This window comes from Danio rerio, chromosome 14 (assembly GCF_049306965.1).
Source record: "Danio rerio strain Tuebingen ecotype United States chromosome 14, GRCz12tu, whole genome shotgun sequence".
In the NCBI taxonomy this organism is placed as follows: domain Eukaryota; kingdom Metazoa; phylum Chordata; class Actinopteri; order Cypriniformes; family Danionidae; genus Danio; species Danio rerio.
In genome coordinates, this window is record NC_133189.1 from 28717738 (window position 1) to 28739568 (window position 21831).

Genomic DNA, 21831 nt, shown 5'->3' on the forward strand with positions numbered 1-21831 from the left:
TATATATATATATATATATACATACAGTATATATATATATATATATATATATATATATATATATATATATATATATATATATATATATATATATATATATATATATATATATATATATATATATTAATTTATTTATTTTTTAATTATATTTTTATCCTAAAAGGTTGGACTTAACCTGCACAGAGTTTGACACCCTTGTTTTAATGTTTTATTTAATTATGAGTTTAGTTTTTGTAATGCATAGTGTATACATGCACTGTAAAAAGTGCTACACTCACAAAGTTGGTTCTATCTACTTTAAATAATTGCAATCTAGTTAATTTTATTTGTTTTATACCAAAAAAATAAAATTTGCTTCCTCTTTACTTAAAATATATCAGTTTTTATATAACTGTATATTTTAAATAAAACTAATGCAATTTCTTTGAGTAGATTTTTGTACGTGGTTATTGTGTAGAATAAATGTTATAAAAGTGAGTTGACACAGACACTTTATTAGAGCAGCTGTCGATGTGGGCAGGTGTTCATAAAACGTGATTTTAATAGTTTGGCGTGACTCCTTTTTCATTGCCCGGGATTTAGCAGGCAGACGCAGCTTCTGCAATGGTCGACATTAACTGCTCCCAGCAGCGGATCTGATTAACACGGTAAGTTGCAAATTTAGCCGAATGATAATTGTAAAGTCATGCAAAACTGCTGTCTTCGCTAGGCAGGTGAGGTTTTAGCTTTGTAAATTGTACTGTAGCCTCAGGTATGTTAACAGTTAGACTGCTCTCACATGGAAAGCTAAGTTGGCTAACGCTAACCAACGCTAGTTTATACTAACGATTAAAAGTGATATTATTGAGAAAAATAGTGAAAGTAGTTTTAAAACACTTAGTAGGTAAAACTAACGTTGCAGAACCGATTAACAAGGTCACTGGTGGGCGGTCGGGCTGTGGGGGTTCAGTTTGTTAGCGCTAACTTAGCTAAAGTTAGCTCACCTAAGTTAAAGCAGCACATTAAGGATGGATATTAAATTCAGAAACGTATGCAACAGTTAAGTAGTTTGTGTTTAACGTAAGAGAAAGTATAACTTAAAGTTTGTGTTTTAGAGATTTAGTCCATAAGTTTTTTAATGCTGCATAGTGAATAAATTACAGATTTACAATTTATTTTAACTTAAATTACATTTACTACTGATGTTTACAGAACCATTTAAATTGTATGCACCTCATTCTAAAATGCATGTTCCCCTTCGGGGGGAACTTCAGCACTATAAGTGGATTTGATTTGTAAAATCCACGCATAGGGAGGTTCGGTTCAGAAGCTACTCGTCTGAAAGAGTATTGAACGGGCCAATTAAGAATGAATTGGCAGCGCAAGCCTGCGCAGGTGAGCGGCATAAGCAATCAACTGAGTATATAAGCTCACCTGGCGCCAGCAGACGCTATCCTTTTCGCTTCAGAGACTTTCTGATCGAGTCGATGAGGGTTCCTCCTGCTGTGACCAGCGATTCTGAGCGAACGAGAGCATTCTCCCGGTCCAGAGTGTGTACACGCAGTGGCAGACGGTCGAGCTGGGTTTCTCCCTTGCCTGGCGTTCTTTGGGTCCGGTCCTCCAGAGCGGTGCGTATAAAGTTGCAAACTTCACAGAAAGAGCAACACAGTCGTGCAGCACGTCCTTATCAGGACGGCGCTCCGACTGTGCGTTTCTGGATGCGGTGGTTTCCTGTCCTCGGATGACTGCGTTACATGTCTGGGGGTCCAGCATGTTAATGCGCTGCTCGCGGGCAGTTCATGTCGTCATTGCGATGCCATGACTGTTGCGCAAGATCGCGGTTAGCCTTTGCAAAAGGGTGAACCACCCCAGTTGTCCCCTGCTCTGCAGCGGGCACTCGGGCAGATCTGAGGGTTTCAGCGAGAGATAATCCGTCGCCCACGGGCCCGCGGACCTCCCGCTCCTCTAAGCGCTCCATCCAAGCTTCGGGCGGGGGAAGCGATCCATCTAACAGATGGTAGCCCTTACGCCCGATGACACCGGAGACCAGATGTCCACCGCGGCATCGGAGGGTGGGCTTTCATTGTCCGATGATGATCCAGACCCGCTCGCCCCCTTCGGGCTGGTGAGCGCTGTCACTACGGATCCTGAAACGGACATGTTAGCCGTGCTTTCCCGGGCTGCTTCGGCCGTGGGTTGGAGATGGTTTATCCCCCAGCTCCGCGGCCGGACCGACTAGAGGGGCGTTCCCTTCTTCCCGGAGGTGCACAGTAGGCTCACGCGGTCTTGTAAAGCACTTTTTTCTGCTCGTGCTGCGTGTTCCTCCACCCTAACCACTCTTGACGGTGAAACAGCCAGGGGGTATGTGGCGATTCCTCAGGTTGAGTGCGCGATGGCGGTAAATCCGCGCGGCGCCTCTTCTTGGCGGGATCCGCCTCGTCTCCCATCCAAAGCCTGTAAGTTATCTACCTCCCTCGGAGCTAGAGCTTACATAGCTGCGGGCCAGGCTGCTTCAGCCTTGCATGCGATAGCCACCTACTAGCGCTACCAAGCGCAGGCGCTGGCCGAGCTGCACGAGGGTGGGTCCAACCCAGGCTTACGAGCTTCGCACCGCCGCCGACTTAGCTCTTCGGACTACTGAGTCCGCTGCGTGTGCGTTGGGAAGGACGATGTCCACATTAGTGGTCCAGGAGCGCCACCCCTGGCTGATATGCGCAAAGTCGACAAAGTCCAGGTTCGGCGACACTGTCTGTGAATTCACCCAGGAATTCAAGGCGGTGAGAGAGCAGTTGGTGGGTGATGTCTTATCGGCGGTCCGTAGCCCGCTCCGCCCGCCGTGCCATTCATACCTGCTCCTCGCCGAAGGCGCCCGCCTACGAGAGCTGCTCCGCCCCCGCACACGCCTCAGGCGAAGCGAGCGCGTCGGGCACCTCGGAAGCAGGCAGCCCCCCTGCCCAGAACGCCGCTAAGTCCGGCAACGGACCGCGAAGCGCCCCTGGGACAGGCCATCTGGAGAAGAGGGAACTTGCTCTTTCCCCGCTGGAGGGCGGGGCCCCATTTCCAACGGCACTTTTTACTGCCATGAAAACATTATGAAAGGGCACTTTTCACTTCCCCAGATGTGACAGCCCGAAATCTGCCAGTCTGGGACGCTATGCTTTCTAGCTTGCAGATTCGGTGCGTTTCGCCAGTGGCTCACGAGCGCTGGGAGGACGGTCTCCTTTCTCCCACCCCTCGAGCCTCCCCTCCGGAGCTCGGGTTTGGAGTGAGAGCAAATATCTCACCTCCAGCTTTTCCGTGGGACCCGCGAGCTTCCCGGATCAGCACACCCACTCCGCGCTGCCCCACTGCTGGTACGTCAGCGATTGTAGCGATGAGTCCATTAGCGAGAGCTCTGCCTGCCTGGTTAGCGCGGGCCAGCTCTTCGCGGTGGCTCATACGCACAATCAGACTCGGCTATGCGATTCAGTTCGCGAAACGGCCCCCCAAGTCACGGGTGTGTATTCACCAGGGTCAGCCCCCTGTCCGCCCCTGTCTTGCGAGAGGAGATTGCTGTCCTCCTGGCGAAGGATGCAATCGAGCCGCTCCCTCCAGCCGAGATGGAGAGCGGGTTTTACAGCCCACGCTTCATCGTGCCCAAAAGAGCGGTGGGTCACGGCCAATCCTAGATCTGCGCGTTTTGAACCGCTGCCTGCACAAGCTGCCGTTCAGAATGCTCACGCAGAAGCGCATCCTCCGGTGCGTTCGTCCTCTGGGTTGGTCTGCAGCATTAGACCTGATGGACGCGTATTTCCATGTCTCCACTCTTCCTCGCCACCGACAGTTCTGCGGTTTGCGTTTGAAGGTCGAGCTTGGCAATACAAAGCCCTCCCCTTCGGGCTCTCTCTGTCTCCGCGGGTCCTCACCAAGCCCGCGGAGGGTGCCTCAGCGCCCCTTCGGCTCGCGGGCATCTGCATACTCAATTTCTTTACGACTGGCTGATTTTTGCCCTCTCTCAGAGCAGTTGATTATGCACAGAGACAAAGTGCTCTGGCACTTCCACCTGTGGGGGTTTCAGGTCAACCGAGAAAAGAGCAAACTCGCCCCCGTGCAGAGGATCTCTTCTCTCGGGCTGGAGCTGGACTCGGTCACCATGGCAGCGCGCCTCTCCGGAGAGCGCGCTCAGCTGATGCTGTACTGTCTGAGAGAGCTCGACAGTAAAATAGTGGTCCCACTGAAACTATTTCAGAGGCTCCTGGGGCATATGGCATCCGCAGCCGCTTCATGCCGCTCGGATTATTCTATATGAGACCACTTCAGCACTGGCTTCACGATCGAGTCCCCAGACGCGCATGGCACGCGCGCGCACACCGAGTCTCTGTTACTGCGCTGTGTCGCCGCGCCCTCAGCCTTTGGAGCGACCCCTCGTTCCTACAGACCTGGGTGTCTCTAGAACAGGCGTCCAGTCTTGTTGTCGTTTCAGCAGACACTTCCAACACGGGCTGGGGGGCTGTGCGTTGCGGGCATGCGGCTGCGGACCTGTGGAAAGGTACCCAGTTGCATTGGCATATCGCCTGGAGCTGTTGGCAGTGTTCCTCGCTCTCCACCGTTTTTTTCCGGTGCTGGAGCGGCAACACGTGCTGGTCAGGACGGACAGTACGGCGGCGGTGGCGTATATCAGCCGTATAGGGGGTATGCGCTCTCGCCGCATGTCTCAGCTCGCCCGCCGTCTGCTCCTCTGGAGTCATCCGCGGCTGAAATCGCTGCACACCATTCATATTAAGGCAAGCTCAACCGTGCAGCCGATGCGCTCTCACGGCAGCCTTGCGTCCTGGAGAATGGAGACTCCACCCCGAGTCTGTTCAGCTGATATGGGCGCGATTCGGGGAAGCCCAGATCGATCTGTTGCTTCCCCCGAGATCGCTCATTGCTAGTTGTTCTTTCCCTGACCGAGTGCTCTCGGCACGGATGCACTGGCTTACAGCTGGCCTCGGTGCACGCGCAAATACGCGTTTCCCCCAGTGAGCCTGCTCGCGCAGTTACTGTGCAAGGTCAGGAAGAGGACGAGGAACAGGTTGCTGGTTGCGCCCCTCTGGCTCAACCGGACCTGGATGTCAGAGCTCTCCCTCGCGATAGCCCTCCCCTGGCAGTCCCTTCGAGAGAGCACCTACTCTCTCAGGGACAGGGCACCACCTGGCACCCTCGCCGATCTTTGAAGAGATTGTAGACGCGAGGAAGACTTAGGTAACCTCCGATTGCGGTGGCTAATACCGTCACTCGGGCTAGAGCCCCCTCCCCGAGCGCGCCTATGCCCTGACGTGGAGTCTATTCACTGAATGGTGTGTCTCTCGCTGAGAAGACCCCCGTAATTTGCCAGATCAGCGTTGTGCTTTCTTTACGCCGAGAGAAGCTGGAGAGCAGGCTGTCGCCCTCCACACTCAAGGTTACGTGGCTGCCATCTCCGCTCTCATAACGCGGTGGCTGGCAGCACCGTGGGAACGCATAACCTCATCATCCGGTTCCTCAGGGGCGCTAAGCGAATTAATCCATCCCGCCCCCTCTCATGCCCTCTTAGGATCTCGCCCTCGCTACACAAGCCGCGTCAGATCCCTTCGATCCTCGACTTAGTATCTTTCTGTCCCTGAAGACAGCTCTGCTGGTCGCGTTGATATCGATTAGAGGGTCGGGGACCCGGAGGCATTTTTCGGTCAGTGACTCGTGCCTGTAATTGGGCTGGCTTCTCTCACGTCCTGAGACCCCGCCCGCGATATGTGCCCAAGGTTCCTACCACTCCGTTTTAATACGAGGTAGTGAGCCTGCAAGCGCTGCCCTCGGAGGAGGCAGACCCAGCCCTTCTTTATTGTCCAGTTCGCGTTTTGCGTATTATCCGGACCGCACTCAGAGTTTAGATCATCTGAGCAGCTCTTCGTCTGTTATAACGGTCGGCAGCAGGGAAGTGCCGTACCGAAATAAGTTCCCACTAGATTGTGGATGCCTTTCTTTCACTATCAGAGCCGAGATGAGCCGCGTCCCCCGAGAGCGCGTGCGCACTCCACTCAGAGTTTCGCATCCTCTCGAGCGCGCGCACGCGGCGCCCCTCTAACAGACTTCTGTAGAGCTGCGGGCTGGGTGACACCCAACACATTTGCAAGGTTTTACAATCTGCGAGTGGAGCCGGTTTCCTCAAGGGTATTAGGTAACCCTTGGTGATTGAGGAAACAATTCGGTAGGGTGTTGAAACACGCTTGCTGCGCCATTTTCCCTAACACGGAGATACGTGCGCCTTTTTATCTGTCAGTAAAGTTCCCCGTCAGGTGAGCCCTGCAGATTCCTCCGTGGCCCCCAGCACTGACTCAGCGGAGGAGTCACTTGCTGGCCCACTACGTTGTAGGTCTGCCCGCTGGTCAGCCCGCGTTTTGGGTAAAGGTGCCTGCTATGCGTGATCCCCACTAGGCGATCCCATATGCTTATTCCGCCACGGTTAAGTCCCCCCCCTGGGCGGACCCGTGTCTTCCCTCCCCGCTAACCACTCTTTTGCTATGCGTACTCCCCCTTTTTAGGGCTAGTCCATATGTAAATTCTGCCATCTATCCCCCCTCGGGTAACGGATGGCCTCCGCAGCGTCCTCCCTATCGGGATTGCACGCTTCCCAACGTACTGTCGTATTTCCTAGAATTATCTAGATGCTCACGACTTCCCAAAAAATATATCTAAATCCGTAAAACTTCTGTTGAAGTAGGATAAATTAGGGCCAGGGACACGTTGGAGGACCGCGCCCCCCATGATGCGGGTGCGTCACGCTTGCTTGACTATCTCCTCATCGGGGGTGTTGGTAAGGTGCAGTCATTATGGCGCTTTCAATGGGCTCCCAATGCGTGGATTTTACAAATCAAATCCACTTATAGTGCTGAAGTTCCCCCCGAAGGGGAACGTTCAAGGTTACTAAAGTAACCCTTCGTTCCCCGAGGAGGGGAACGGAAGCACTATACTCCGTCGCCATAATGACTGTCCCTTAGCTGTTGAAAGTCTCTTCAGCTTAAAAAGGATAGCGTCTGCTGGCGCCAGGTGAGCTTATATACTCAGTTGATTGCTTATGCCGCTCACCTGCGCAGGCTTGCGCTGCCAATTCATTCTTAATTGGCCCGTTCAATACTCTTTCAGACGAGTAGCTTCTGAACCGAACCTCCCTATGCGTGGATTTTACAAATCAAATCCACTTATAGTGCTTCCGTTCCCCTCCTCGGGGAACGAAGGGTTACTTTAGTAACCTCGAACGTTCTTGGTCTTTAGATACCAAAGTGATTTTGTTACCTGTGGATCTTCAAACTTCACATCCAGGTAAGAAAAACATTAGATACAATTACAGCTATAATTATTTGCAGGTAAGTAAAACATTGGTAAAATTGCAAACAATAGCGGGCTCCATAGAATTAACTTACATTTGATATCTGAAGATTTTTTTTATGTGTGCAACAGTAAAAACAGTATAAAAATATCCTAATGCAGTTTCTTATTATCTGTCAGTCTTTCAATAAAGCTAACTGATAACACTGAATCACTGAACTGTCATTTGCCAGTGACATTAAATTTGAAGAAAAAGTCAATTAAATGTAGCTTTAGCAAAAATTTAATGTAAACCTTAATGTAATGTGTAAAATGGCAATGTATTTATTTATTTATTTAATAAAATTTGTATTATGACGTGCAAAGTTTGGTGCAAAATGAAGATGACAATTAAATTATAGAATTTGTATTCTATAATTTTCTTATAGCCGTTTTCAAACAGTTTTAATATCTAAATTAAATACACATTCTTATGCTTTATAAGTTGCCAAAATAAACAAAAAAAATGTAATACCTAAATTTTAACAATTCTGTGATTGACAGGAAACCACAATGACATGCACTGTTACACTGAGTAAAATCACAGTTTTCTTTAAAATTTGATAACTAAAAACACCTGGAATAATGTAATTACACAACCTCTATAACCTTTTTTTATTTTTTAAATAAAAGTTAGGTAATTTTAACTAAGGTAATTTTTAACTGATAAACTAAGGTGTTTCATCCATGCATCATTCTCACTGGACTTTTGTAACTTCACTTGTAGTTATTTTCTATTTAGTATTTAGCTATTTAATGTTGTTTGGTAGCAACCACCTGAACTCCTGTTTCTTTTTGTCTCTACCAATAGAGTTGTGAGGAATCAGAGGTGCATGCGGCTGCCCACGGGAAAAATTTGCCATCAGCCCAACACAGTTTGGATTATCATAGGACTGTCAGAGGTTTGCCAAACCTGTCAAATGCATGATGGCTCCTGTTTGGACTTACCGATGTCCTCGACTTCAAGTATCCATCAAAACTGTATACATTTAAGATGTATTAGAGACTCTTTGTGGGACTGGACGTTATGCATCCAAAATCTTCATCAAAATATGCAAATCTCCTCACTGAGTTGCCTTGGATGATTTCTCAATAGGATCTGGTATTATTAATGTTTTTATTTATGTATTGTGTACGTGTAGCCACATTAATGGCCTATTTTGTAGTCACTATTAAAAGGAACATTGATTGATATTGAATACATGTTATGGTCTTTAATCCATCTTCCCATTCTTATTTAATTGTTATTGACAGGAAAGTCTGTTTATCTGTGTTTACTAGTGTATATTGTGCTTACAATATAGAAACGCCGATTTATTTTCTGAGGTTACAGCCAGAAGTCAATTAAATTAGTTTTAAATGACATATGCATGGTTAATTTTATTTAGATCATTAAGTTCATAATACTTAATTAAAATGAGTACAGTCAACATATAGCAATGTATAAGTAAGTTAAGTTTAACAAAAAAAGTAAGTTTATCTGATTTGAGTAATTTTAGAAATATTATTTGGCTCAACTTAATTTTATTGCATTTGTTTTAAGCAATGTTTTAGTGTTTAAAATACTTAAAAAAGGCTGGAAGTTAAATCAACCTAAAACGTCCTATGCAACCACTTGCCTCACTTTTTATAAGTTAGATCTAAGTAACATTTTTTACAGTGTGGGTCTAAATACCTGTTATTCCCCCTCTAAAAAGGGTTTCTGTTATTCTTAAAAAAATTAATCAGTGCCTAACTATGTTGCTATGCTACGATAACCAGCGATCTAGCAGCTGCAGATAGCTGGAGAACTACACACATGATACTTTAACAAACTACCAGCATGCACCTCCCACACACCGATTCCTGATTCTCACTGAATACAAAAAGTCAGAAGATCGCTATGGACTGATTTCAAGGACTATAAACTTAGCACACACAGACACATTGCTGAGTCTCGTTAAACTGTTTAGTGAGCATTATGACATGTTTTCCTTTATCGTGTTTAACCCTTTGCTTTGTTACTTTGTTTGCTGCCTTTGCGCTTGGGATATTCTGTATGCACTTGCTTGTTCCTGTTTCAACCTTTAATTGCAAGATCATTCTCTTAATAAACTGCTATTTGATCCTCAACAGTTTTGTATTTTTTCAAGCCAATTGCTTTGGAGTTTAACCAACATATGCTAAAAATATTTGTTACATTATATCATAGTTTCTAATATTATCATTCTTTAAAAGATGTTTGTTTCTGTTTTAAAAGTATATTAAAAGTGAAAAATTTGATGGATTATTTAGAGATTTCATCCAAAATGACAAAATTATTCTGTATAATCACATTAATTAATGTGTTTAATTACAGTAATTTTTATAATCACACCAATTATTGTATGTTTAAAAATACATAATAACCAATAATAACCTGCATACATTGATAACCGTTATAATCACATTAATTACTCTGTGTAATTACAGTAACAACCTGTTTATACAGTGTACTATAACAAAGTGTATTATACTATATATTAGCATTTAAAACACTTTGAATGCTACAGAATGCTGTAATACCAATTACCATGAAACGATAAAATTGAAAAGCATACACAGCAGCCTCTGGTGAATTCACAAAAGCAAAAACTGCAAAAACAAACAAACAAAAAAAACAACATACAGTACCTCCTGGGATGTATTTGGCACTCTTTAGAAATGTATATACAGTAGGGGTACATTTTCAGAATGTAAACAGGGTTTCAGGGTTTCTACCAGGTGCTGCGGTTTCCCCCAGAAATCCAAAAACATGTGGTACAGGTGAATTGGGTACGCTAAAATTGTCCGTAGTGTGTGGGAATGAGTGTGTATGGATGTTTCTTAGTGATGGGTTGCAGCTGAAAGGGCATCTGCTGCGTTAAACATATGCTACATGAGTTGGTGGTTCATTCTGCTGTGGCGACCCCAGATTTAATAAAGGGACTAAGCCGAAAAGAAAATGAATGAATATATGAATATCATCTAGATCAGGGGTTCTCAGATTTAAGCTCCAACTTGCCTTAACACACCTGCAATAATTTTTTTAGAAAGCCTAGTAAAAGCTTGATTAGCTAGCCCAGGTGTGTCTGATTGGGGTTGGAGCTAAAATCTCTGGGACTCCGCATCTCCAGGACCGAGATTGAGAACTTCTGATCTAGATGAATAACATCAACAACAACAACAACAACAACAACAACAAAAACATATTTTCAAACAACTTTTCACTTAGACTTTAGATTAAAACCCAAATATTCAAAAAATCGTCTTGCATTAACAATATTTTTCCTTGTTTTACATTTTTTGCTTCTCTCTGACTATTTTACCAAGATTTTGAATTTTGGCAAGTACTTGTTTGTACCTGACTTTAAATTTCTTTTCTTTTTTTCAGCCCTCATCATAAACTGCTTCAACACCCTCTGGCTCAGCCTGTCTACTATAACAATTGGTCAAGCTGTTCAATCAAACAGACTGACAGATTTGAATGGACAGCTTTTAAAGTTGTGGGTGAAGCTCATTGTTCACATTTTTGGTGGAAGATAAACTAAAAAATGACACACTTTCAGGTGTGTTTAAACACTCTCAGAAAAAAAGGTACAAAATTGTACCTTTTAGGGTACAAATGGCCCGTCACTGGGGTGGTACCCTTAAGGGTACAAATTTGTACCTCTATTTAAAGGTACAAAATTGTACCTTCTACATTTGTACCCTTTAAGGGACAATTTTGTACCCTAGACACTGAAGGTACAAAAATGTACCTTTTTATATTGTATAGTATTTTCAGGGTACTGACCCAGGCATTTTGATCTTTTGGTGACTGCATGCACAAATAAATAAATAAAATATTTTGGTTCACAGATGTCCATTTTTATTTATTAATGTAGAAATATTTCATTACAACTCACAACTGAATGTGTTAAGAAATAGAATTACACAGCAAGTATAAAGCAGACATGTAAAACAGTAAAAAGAACAATTTAGATAAGAATAAAAACTAAATAATCTACACTTAAAGACCACAAGAATACTGTTTAAGATTTATAAACACATTACACAGGCTACATCAAGTACATCAAGTACTGTATTTATAAAGTCCAAAGTATTTGTCTTTAGTCAGAATACTCGGTCATAATAAATAATTTGTCATCAACATTTTCTCTGAATTTCAGAATGAAGGCAATGTTTCTCTATAAATTGCTTCAACAGTGCAGAAAACCATACATCAGTAGCCTCTTCCTCAACATCAGTAGATTACTCCTCAAGTGGAGTTGTAATTTGTTATAACACAATATGTGTTTATGCTTTTGATAAACATGACATGTAAAGCACTCATATCTGGAAAATGTTCTTTGATAGTCATCAGGACCACAAGTTATTTAAAAATTTGCTTTATGCATAAATGATAGCAGTGTGCTGGATTCACTTGATGATTGTGATTATCCCAAGAGCATGTGGAGAAACAAAAAACAAGGTTGATCACTCTGGTAACTGGAGTAGATCAAGGCTTGTCACCGTCCACCGTTCATTCAAAACATTCCACTGCAGAAACATCAAGGTGTTTTTCTAATAAGATGGATATGTCAAAAATGTATATTCGTCCACATCATTAGCCCGGCCAATCCCAATCCCATCAACTCTGAAGACTGCCGTGACTCGTCTTGTTAACACAGTTGTCCAGTCGGTGGCCTCCTCCTGTACTTGAACTGTTGGATGTGGTGAAGATGGTTCACTGTAAATGACAAAGCAATAATTACATTAATATCAGTCACTCTATCACTGATGAAGAGAAAATCAACATGCATAGAAAGGAAAATAATTAATATTCACTGATTTAAAAAAAATTATCACAGATTAAAAGACTAATATAAATTTCATTCATTCATTCAATTTCTTTTCGGCTTAGTCCCTTTATTAATCTGGGGTCGCCACAGTGGAATGAACCACCAACTTATCCAGCATGTTTTATGCAGCATATGCCCTTCTAGCTGCAACCCAGTATTACGAAACATCCAGACACACTTATTCACACACACATTTATACACTACAGACAAATAAGCTTACCTAATTCAGCTATAGCGCATGTCTTTGGACTTGTGGGGAAACCGGAGCACTTGGAGGAAACCTTCACGAACACTGGAAGGATATGCAAACTCCTCACACAAATGCCAACTGACCCAGCTGAGGCTCGAACCAGCGACCTTCTTGCCGTAAGGTGACAGCACTACCCACTGCGTCATCCTAATATAAAGAATATCAAGCATTATAAAATGCATTTATCACAGCATATACTAAACAGAAAACAACTTACACACCTGAGCACAACGAAATGTTGAAGTGTCTCGCTTAACAAGGCTGGCAACATGAGAAGTGCTGCTGTAAAATCAATTCCTGGAACATAAGATGTGGCATACAAACAAATATGAAGGAATCCATACAAAGCTAGAATTTAATAATTTTAATCAAGTGGAGAAAGTTTAGAAAGAGTACCTTAGAGTCAGATCCATAGCATTCTTCAGTTGATCTCTCATCTTTCGATGAAAACCTAGAAAATAATTTTAAACATGTGGGTGTACATTTATTGTTGTTTGTAAGTAAAAACCTACACATTTAAAATAGTATGTAAGCCATTAAAACCATGGTATAGATAATGAGACATACTTACATCTTGTAACTGAGCCATGCTTTCATATGACATGCCTTCATTGATCTGATGCTGTTAGGCTGCATTCTGTTGTTCAATCTTGTCCTAAAAGACAATTGGAAACTTCAAAAACTTCTGGAAAGCAATAAGATAAAGCAATAACTATTTACTTATTTTGAGATATTAATAAAATAGGTAAAATAGCTCAAGGTACCAGTTTCAGAACAGATGAGACAAATTATTACATTAAAGAACAAAGTATAACTTAAAACGTCGATTTATAAAACGTGGTATGTTAATAATTCTACATTAACATAAGTATAACGTTAAACGATAGTAAAGCACCAACAATTCTGAACATGAGAGTTTGTGGACACTCCTCAACATTAATGTAACTTAGACACTGAAACGAAGATATGTACAAGCATACACACGCCACGTTTGTAACTAGCCACGTTTACATAATCAGTCGCTTTGTCGGTGACAAAATTGTGATTTTTCTTCACAAAATGGCGGTGTAACTTATATAACCTCTAAAATTACATTTCAGCGGTCAACCGTGGCTAGAAAAATGGCCTCAAAATATAAAACATTATCGATAATTACAAATTTCCAGTATTAATAACAAAAGGTTTTATATCAAGGTATATGAAGACTTTAGTCGCGCGAGCTCCGGGCCACACCGCACATTACTCACGGCCCGATTTCGGTGCACGGATACGGCAGCGTCGGCTCGCTTCTGCTGCCGCAACTGGCCCGAGTGTATTTTGCTATTTGGGTTCCGATTATATTCCGCCGTGGCAACACTTATTAATAAAGCAGTAACGTAACGTATATAAGGCGCGAATACGTTACGTAGGCGATAAAGGGAACTTTTACACCGAGAAAACTAACAGCATATAACGTTAGTACTCACCGTCTATAACGTTATGTCCCTCGGTGACTTCGATATCACATTGTATTAACTTCTTTAATAAGCTGCAGACATCTTAGCAAACTCCATCCTGCAGGCCAGCCCGGAGCACTTAAAGCGGGGGAAAGCCGAGACCCGAGAGTCAGACAAAATCAACAGAACACGACTTCACATGTAAAAATGAGACTGAAAATATATCTTTAATACATTCTTACCTGAAAAGTGTGGACTCCAAAATAGACTTTCCTTTGAAGAGCGTGCGAAGTTCTGTGTAAACAGCCAGCATACTCTACCGACCGCCTCAGTAACAAACACTACTATAACGTCTCAACAAGCCAAATTCTTAAAGAGAGAGCAACATCACCACCTGTATGAAGATGCTGTCACTCTGCATAGTTCTTATTCTACATCCCATAAACTATAGGGTCTTAAACAGTAAGCAAAGACCAGTATTTACGTTTTTAATGATTAAAATTACATTCAATTATAAATTAAATTATTAACATTTTTGCGAAAAAATGTAATTTAAATACATGACATTTTTTTTATTTATTATTAAAATATTTAATTCAATCAATTTATTTATTTATTATATTTTTAAATTATGTATTTTAGTATTAATGTTAAGTATTAATACATTTAAATTAGTGTTATATAGTGTCTTGATCTTATCATGAGCTGAGGGTACAATTTTGTTCCTATAGGGAAACAAAATATATAATTGTACCTTTAAAGGTGCCAAATTGGTCCTTTACGGTACAATTTTGTATCCAAATGTGCTATAAAAGGTACAAAAATGTACCTTTCAAACCTAAATCTGGACATTTGTACCTTTATAGCCCATTTGGGTACAAAATTGTACCCTAAATACCAATATGGGACCTTTAAAGGTACAATTTTATATTTTGTTCCCTCTAGGAACAAAGTTGTACCCTCATTGTACCTTTTTTTCTGAGAGTGAAGGGACAGTTCACCTAAAACTGAAAAGTCTGTCATCATTTACTTGTTAGTCATTAACTTGTAACTAACCATTTTGAGTTTCTTTTTTCTGTCAAACACAAACGAATATATTTTGAAGAAAGCTGGAAATTGTATCTGTTTTTCCTTTGAATGTCAGTGGTTACAAGTTTCCAGCTTTCTTCAAAATATCTTCTTTAGAGTTCAACAGAATAAAGAAACTCATAAAGGTTTGGATCCACTTCAGGGTGACATGAAATTGTACACACCTCTTCTTTAAACTTTTATCAGGAATCAATCTGAGTAATTACGACAACCACAGTCTGACTTCTGACTAATGGCGCAAACAGAAACTTTCAACATTTTGTCAGTAATAGTAGCAAGAAATTAATCACAGTTGTCTTAGGGTAAAGCTAATCTTTGCTTCAAGTCCCCAAAGCCTGAAGCAAAGGACATGGAAAACTCATTAATACATTTACACCCTGATAAATGCCATCTGCTGGGAGAAAGAGGTCAAAGAGAAGAACTGAGAAGGAATAAGATGGTTTTGTACTCCGGTCATGAAGAGTTTAACAGGGCAAACGAGAATGATTCTGATAGAAATCATCATAGATATGCGAATAAGACAGCATGGCTGGCATCTATCAAAGACAACATGACCAATATGCTAATTTAAAACAATTTGGTAACACTATATAATAACTGCACAGTATGAATCAATAATAAGCATTAGCTCATAGTTAGTACAAAATTGTTAAGCATTAACTCTATATTAATGGACATTAATAAGCAGTGTATAACTACAAGCTACAAATGCTGTATTCTTGACACATACAATGTATTATGGATTGCCTTTTCATACATTTATTTATGATTAAGTTTTTACTACTAAATTAAGTATTATTGATGAACCGATTATTTAAGATTAGTTGATGATTAGTTGGGTTTTAAAATCATTTAGTATGGGTAAAATAAGATTAAGAAACACTAAACATCGAATTTTTAAGGCATATAGTACACTTTTAAAACCTTGTTTTAGACCTTGTTTTAGGTCATTGTAACTTATTAATGTGGGGTGGGGCAGTGGCGCAGTAGGTAGTGATGTCGCCTCACAGCAAGAAGGTCGCTGGTTCGAACCTCGGCTCAGTTGGCATTTCTGTGTGGAGTTTGCATGTTCTCCCTGCCTTCGCGTGGGTTTCCTCCGGGTGCTCCGGTTTCCCCCACAGTCCAAAGACATGCTGCAGGCGAATTGGGTTGGCTAAATTGTCCGTAGTGTATGAGTGTGTGTGTGGATGTTTCCCAGAGATGGGTTGCGCTGGAAGGGCATCCGCTGCGTAAAAACTTGCTGGTTAAGTTCTTTGGACTGTGGGGGAAACCGGAGCACCCGGAGGAAACGCAGGAAGAACTCAGGGAGAACATGTAACCGTTAGTTAATCATGTTTTAACTTAATTTTATAAGTTGCACAAGCACAAGTCAGTTTAACATATTGTCACCTTGGAATTATAAGGTTCTGTCTGCGTTCTTAATGATTTTGAGATATTGATCTTAAAGCTTTTGCATTGCATAGCAAACAGTACAGAATGTGTTTAACATTTGTTTTTTGAATAAAAAGTCTTAAAATGTAAACAACTTATAAAAAAAAAAAACATCCCATAATGTACAATTGGACAAAAAAATTTAGATAGAACCTTATAATTGTAAGGTGACTATATTATAAGTCCATTGGACTCCAGGTTAATTTGATTAAGCTTAAAAATTTACGGCAATCAGGATTTTTTTACAGTGTGGCTACTCTGTATATTAATAAAATATTTATTAAAAGATGTTTTTTTTTGTGACTAATTGGATGACTTGTTATGCTTTGTAAGTTTCGTTCCTGGTTTAAAATGAGGGAGGGTGGTATCCTGATCACAGAAGTTTTTTAAACACATTTTGCATTATTCTTGTAATTTTATCTTGTATTATCTTACTTTAAAAGGCTACCATTAAACATAATTAAATACATGAGCAGTGCTTAAGCATCACTTGGGGTTTGTTAGTAGCCATGACTGCCTGTCTGTTTTTAGTCAAAAGGTGGAGAAAGTACAAAATTTGATGGAGGTGGCCACTCTCTCAATGAAGGAACCCTAATTTACAGCATAAATAGTCTTGTACTTTCTCGTAGCATTTGTATGTGCATTTATAAACTGTTTACAAATTTTTATTAACGTAGAGTTAATACTTAAAGGATGAACTAACTATATGTGAATGCTTAATACTTAGTTATTTAAAGTGTGCAGTTATTAGGGCTGGGCGATTTGGCCTAAAATCTAAATCTCAATTAATTGAACAATTTAACTCGATTATGATTTTTTTTGCCCTCTCCGCGCCGCCTACACTCGTCAACACTACCAAGCTGACTAATCACAGAGCTTGCGTTATGCGTCGTCGCATCGTGTAGTTACATTTTTTAAAAGGTCAGTGTCGGCATCAAGTACATCGAGGGATATGCAAACGCATGAAGGTTGAGCAAGACCAAACGCTGCACTCAAAGCAAAAATGTAAACAGAGCGGGGTCATGTGACTCCACACGTGCTAGGAAAAGTAATTGAAAAAATTGACCTGGAAAGTTTGATTAATAGGTTCTGAATGTCGATTTGGATTATTTGTCGATTAATCACCCAACCCTAGCAGTTATTATTATAAAGTGCTACCAGTAATTGAAATGAAGTGACAAGTGAATGTGTGCAGCTGAATTCCTGCCTCCACCACAGCCAAACTCCTAACAACCAGCCTGCTCCCACTGCGTCTGTACAACCAATAGAAGTTCTTTAACATTAATCTGCTTTCATTGGAGCTCTCGCTTGGCTAATTATCCTATAGTATGGAGTTTATTAGGGCCTTTGTGTTTGCTCGATAAATGCACTGGAGTGGGTTTCAGTGGCAGGGCCAGATGGCGATGCCTGGAAGGGATTGTGGGATCATGCTGCCCCTCCAAATCCAGCTCTGGTGCACAGATACGCACACAAACACATAACCACGTTCCTTTCAACACCTGTTGTGAAAGCAGGACTCATTTCTTTCAGGCCTATCATTGTGGGGATTTTAATCAATGCTTGGAATCCTACTGAAGATTTATTGGCATGAGAGATGTGTAAGGGCACTGCTACTTATATATGAAGCATGTCTGGAAATGATTCAGATTAAAGTGGATAAAACAACTAGAGGGAGACCAGACTGATCTATCCCGAAAAACTAAGCTAAAGAAAACAAAAACAGTTTGGTGGTCTATAATTATGACAAAAATATTCAATATACAGTTGATGTCAGAATTATTAGCCCCCCCTAAATTATTAACCCCCCCGACCCCCCACCCCCCCACCCCGTTTACTTTTTCCCCAATTTCTGTTTAACGGAGAGAAGAATTGTTCAACACATTTCTAAACATAATAGTTTTAGTAACTCATTTCTAATAACTAAATAAATTTCCAATAAATAAAAGATTTATTTGATCTTTGCCATGATGACAGTACATAATATTTTACTAGATATTTTTTAAGACACTTCTATACAGCTTAAAGTGCCATTTAAAGGCTTAATTAGGTTAATTGGGCTAACCAGGCAGGATAGGGTAATTAGGCAAGTTATTGTATAATGATTGTTTGTTCTGTAGAGTATCGAAAAAAAAAATACCTTAAAGGGGCTATTAATTTTGTCCTTAAAATGGTTTTCAAAAAAATTAAAAACTGCTTTTATTCTAGCCAAAATAAAACAAATAAGACTTTCTGTAGAAGAAAATACATTATCAGATATGCTGTGAAAATGTCCTTGCTCTGTTAAACATAATTTGGGAAATATTTGAAAAAGAAAAAAAATTCAAAGGGGGGCTAATAATTCTGACTTTATATGCAGGATATCAAATACACACTCAAAAAAAATGTTTTCTTTAATATTGAATCTAAAATACGATATGACTTTTCATGTGAACTATTGTAACTGTTTTAGGTGTCAAAGATAAAAAGAGGTTTTTAGAATTGTGTCAAATATGATAAATTTAGCACTATAAAATCATTTATAGTTGATATCTTTTACCCCTTATCGGACCAGGAACCTGAACAGAAACTTCACTGACATTGATTACACCATAATATACAGTCATAAAAGTGAAAAATCCTGTAATAATCCACAGTAACATTTCAGGGTTTATTCTCCTTTTAATTAGTATTTTAATTAGTTCAACAGAGTGCCTTATAAAGTAAAATAAAAACTGAATATATATACGCCCTCACTATTCTGTGGCTTATTGGATATTTAGTATTAACATTTGAATCGAGTGTACACACATTCATTCCCTGGTTATTTAATTCATTCATTCATTTTCTTTTCAGCTTAGTGCCTTTCTGGTTATTTCAATTATTGGTTATTTATTTTTAATGAAAAACAATAAGACTAACTTTCTTAATGTTAACAAAACACATCTTTTTTTTGTACTTGATATTTAGTGGTTTTATTTAAATGTGGTAATAAAGGTAAACATCTAATATATATTATCTAAGTGTAGATCAGTATGTTGAATACCAATTTTATACAAATTTTTTAATTACATTTTGACATTTTCCCACTTTTTCACCCTAAAAGTAGCCTATTCTCAATTTTAAAAAAATATTTTTCAAGACTTTCTACTTTTTAGACCGATAACCAAAGAAATAATGTCAGGTGCAGATGTGTTGTTGATGTACCACCCCAAAATGGCAGAAAGTGCTTGGTCATGCACATGTTTGCATGTCAATGTGTTCGGGTGCGACTTTAGTCAGTTTGGCGCCATATAGAGTAACACATGCTATGATCTACAATTACGATTTGTGGTTACTAGTTGTCATTCATTTTCAACCAAATGTAGAGTTAGGCCTTTTCATAGCCTTAAAATAATAATCTACTGATGTACATAATTAAATTCCTTCAACCAACACAAAGCTCCCACGTTCAAAGCTACTCCACCCATATGCCAACAAACGTCAGTCAAATGATTCATGCAGAAAAATCATTCAGATGTGAATGGATGTAGGAGACGTGCCAGAAATCATGTTAACATGCAGAGAAATGACAGGATGGCTCACCTAAAAATGATAATCACGACGTCATCCTTTACACTTCATTAGGTTGTGCTGAAATGAGTTGAAATGCCTTCTTTTCATTCAACAGATGAAAAAAAAGAGTCTGCAGAGGTTCTGCATGACATGAAGGTGAGTAAATGGTGACTTATTTAATTTTGGCTGTACTATCCCTTTAAGACTTACATCACACTGTAAAAAGAATTAGTTTCTCTAGTTGAAAAAAAAGTGAGTAAACCCTTTGTAACTAGGGTTGGGTACTGAAACCCAATGCCAATATAACACCGGTATCTATATAACCGGTATGTACCCACTCAAAAATGTTTTGAGTGCAACAACCTAATTGTTTTATGTTCAATCCACTTACAATTTTTGTAATAATAATAATAATAATAATAATAATAAGTTAACTTAATTTCTTCATGTTTTCCCAAAACAAATTGATTGTGTGTAACACAGCCTTTTTACAGACCAAACCCGAACAGGAATTTTGTTAGCACCTACAGTAAATGCCTGAACATACATAATCGCTACTTTATTGATGGGCTATACTTTATAAAATGATCATGTCACTCCTTTAATGGGTACTTTTTATAAGTATTGATTCGACACTGGTACCAAAAAATCCAAATGATATCCAACCCTAACTGAACTGCTAAAGACCCATATCAAAGACCTTTATTTCCCAAGACATGCCTGTTTTTTTTTTTTTTTTTACAAATGGATGAAATCAGGCCAAAAAGGAGTAAACTATTCCCACTGTAAAAAAAGTAGGGTTCCACATAATTTATTCATGCTGTCCCAGCGCACCGAATCGGGCTCAGGAGCAGTTTAGTTATAGCCGGGCCCGGTTGGAAGAGGTTGGCCAGAGCGTGGTTTGGTTGGGCTTTGACACTGTATGCTTATGGTGTGAGTGCAAAGCATGCCAAAGCACAAGCTCACAACCGAAGATGCAACGTCACTTTTAAGGGACTGCTTCGTATGGATTTATTAATCATTCTTACTTTTCAATGAACATGACATTTATTACATGACGTTTATTAAAGATACAAACCCCCCGCTGCACATCAGCAGCCACCTTCAGCAAACCTCCTAATACCTGCAGTACAAGGACTTATAATAATTTATGAGTGTCAAAAGATGCGGATCTCTTTGGCAAATTATACGCATGCCACTGTATTCCAAATGACTAAAATAATACAAAACAATATAACTAAAGTATTCCACTGTGCTATGCGAGAGCACTTCTCTTCTGTGAAACTAAACAGTCGCATCATCAATGACATAAGCGTGCTCAGGTTCAGAAGGCAAGGAGCAGTGTAAGTGCAGGCTGTCGGGGGAGAGGGGACAATCGCGCTTCAACAAGGTTCAAGGCAACTGTGCCTCATGTGATTACAACCTATAAGTTAACTTAATAAATGTAAGTGGTTTGAACATAACACAATCAAGTTTTCCCAATCTCAAGAATTGTGTTGTTTCAACTCATTTTAAAAAGTAGTTTGAACAAGAAGCAAAATATGTTTTTTTGAGTGCTGATAGACAGCCTGCACGAAACGCATGTGACCAGATGTGAAGAAAAGTCATTTTGAGTGAAGGTTGGGGTCATTGGTTAGATTTTGAGTGCAAATAAATGCTATAAAAAAGTAAGTGGACAAGATACATAAATTATAAAAACACTATATACACCTAAAAATAAGAAAAGTACATTTTAATTTGATGCCGACTTATCTTTTTTTAAATTATACACATACACATTTACTTTTTATTTTCATGTTAACAGATTTGCTCAATTTATTTAAGTATAGTCAACTAATAACTTTTTACAGTACATGAAGGACAGCAATCTCCATTTTGCATCACAGACAGGTAACAAAAATGTGCTTTAAA

The 21831-nt window shown here is 40.4% G+C and overlaps 3 long non-coding RNA genes across 6 annotated transcripts in view; 1 reads left to right on the plus strand and 2 right to left on the minus strand.

Moving 5' to 3' along the window:
• The window catches only part of LOC137490493 (uncharacterized), a 75303-nt gene that overhangs the window by 34209 nt on the left and 19263 nt on the right, over nucleotides 1–21831 (minus strand). The gene's annotated exons all lie outside the window — the stretch shown is intronic.
• Nucleotides 550–8540, plus strand: LOC137487588 (uncharacterized). Its single transcript, XR_011006210.2, has 3 exons — nucleotides 550–647; nucleotides 7249–7296; nucleotides 8153–8540. It is a non-coding gene; the product is annotated as an uncharacterized lncRNA (long non-coding RNA).
• Nucleotides 11187–14225, minus strand: LOC137487522 (uncharacterized). The gene is made up of 7 exons (XR_011006128.2): nucleotides 14112–14225; nucleotides 13900–14007; nucleotides 13005–13088; nucleotides 12830–12884; nucleotides 12655–12730; nucleotides 12404–12580; nucleotides 11187–12070 (listed from the first exon to the last, which is right to left on the minus strand). It is a non-coding gene; the product is annotated as an uncharacterized lncRNA (long non-coding RNA).